The following is a 1,823-nucleotide window of genomic DNA, read 5'->3' as shown; positions in this document are numbered from 1 at the left end:
TTTCTTTACTAATATCACCACTATCTGTTTAGACTTCATCATGCGCCACACCTCAGCAGTGGGTTACTCATGAGACTGCTAACCAAAAAGTCAGCAGTTGGAAACTACCAACTGCTCCTGGGAATAGAGATGAGGTTTCCTACTCCCAGAAAGGTACCCTCTTGGACCCTGACAAGGCAAGTTCTACCAACATGGGATTCAAATAATTTAACAACGGTTCACTGTCTTAATGACCATTTTAAGTATTAGAAACCCCATGTACCAAATGGTAGCTATTATTTCATACAGTTAATACTTAAATAAGAATAATAAAAGAGGCACACAAAACTGGATTATGTTATAGCAAAGAGTTTTAAAACATTAATCATCGCTCTTCCACCGGAGGCCTACACGCGGCTGCCACTGCCGCCGCCACGTCTCTAGCAATCCCCGAGACGTTCCAGCACGTCTTGCGAGTCCTCCACACTAACATCGGTGGGCGGCGGAAAGTAGCCTTTGCCATCACTGCCCTGGAGGGTGTGGGGCACAGATCTGCTCGCTGGTGTTGAGGAAAGCAGACATCGTCCTCAAGGACAGCAGGAGCGCTCACCGACGATGAGGCTGAGCGCGTGATCCCCATCATGCGGAATCCACGGCAGTACAAGATTCCAGACTGGTTCTTGAATAGACAGACGGATGTGAAGGATGGCAAATACAGCCAGGTCCTGGCCAACGGTCTGGACAACAGGCTCCGCGAACATCTGGAGCAGCTGAAAAAGATCCGTGCCCACAGAGGGCTGCGCCACCTCTGGGACCTTCGAGTTCCAGGCCAGCACACCAAGACCACTGGCCGCTGTGGCCGAACTGTTGGTGTGTGCAAGAAGAAATAAAGACTATCAAGCTTGTCTATTAATAAATAGTTTGTACACAAAGAAAATTAATGAAAAAAATTAAATGATACCTGAGAATAAACAACACAGCTGTTATTTGACATTTCCATATGATTGGCGTGCTCACTTGTAATATTCCTCTCTTTCATCTGAGCATCATCTGCTGTGTGATTTATCTTCAAGCCTTCCTTCACTGTAGGAGCAGGGCCCATTCTCTTAGAGGTGGGCCAATGAGACAATAGTCATTGTGTCTGTGCTATTAGAAACGGCCGACTTCTCTGAACATACTATGTTCATCTTTGAAAAACCCCTTTCCGCTTCTACTGAATTTAGAGCAATTATTCTGACAATATTTTAGCTCTTTTAACACTTTCAGGAATTGCGTAATTCACTCCTAATATCTCTTGGGAATTTGGAGCATAACACAAAGCTGAAATGAAAGACAATGTGTCACCCTCGGGCTGTTTGGCACTTTTTCTCTTTACGTTATACGTTTATTGGCTGAAGTAACAAATGCAAGGGAATAAAAGTGTAGTACTTCATCAAAAGTACAAGGAGTTTTATGAAATGAATGAAGAAACATTACAAGCATAGTTCTGTTTAATTTTTTATGTACGGATGGAATAAACAAGACTACAGCCACTTCGATTATACTCTTACATTATACTCTTACAAAGGTGAACATTCAAAAAGGGTAAGGAATGTATATTTGTGAATTCCGTATCGAGCAGTTTCCCAGCTACCCATCTTAGAGAGAACCCTGATCCCAAGTGCCATTTTGACTGCCGGTTTCCAGAACTCATCCAAAAAAAAATTTAAGTCTCGCTTCTGCCTAATCAGTGCAAACCGGCTGAATCCCACCACTGACTTCCACCCTGCCCTGTGCAGTTGCTATGTGTTGATATTGACTCGATGGCAGTGAGTTTGGAGTTTTGGAACAGTACCTTGCGGCCT

At 43.8% G+C, this 1,823-nt stretch overlaps 1 pseudogene; it reads left to right on the top strand.

The window, feature by feature from the left end:
* The window catches only part of LOC101657767, a 6,186-nt pseudogene extending 5,317 nt beyond the window's left edge, over window positions 1–869 (top strand).
* The last annotated feature ends 954 nt before the right edge of the window (window positions 870–1,823 follow it).

The sequence above is a fragment of the Echinops telfairi genome, unplaced genomic scaffold, assembly GCF_000313985.2.
Source record: "Echinops telfairi isolate 266 unplaced genomic scaffold, ASM31398v2 ScPeMD7_7469;HRSCAF=8507_1, whole genome shotgun sequence".
NCBI classification, from domain to species: Eukaryota; Metazoa; Chordata; class Mammalia; order Afrosoricida; family Tenrecidae; genus Echinops; species Echinops telfairi.
This window is presented reverse-complemented; position numbering and strand designations above follow the sequence as displayed.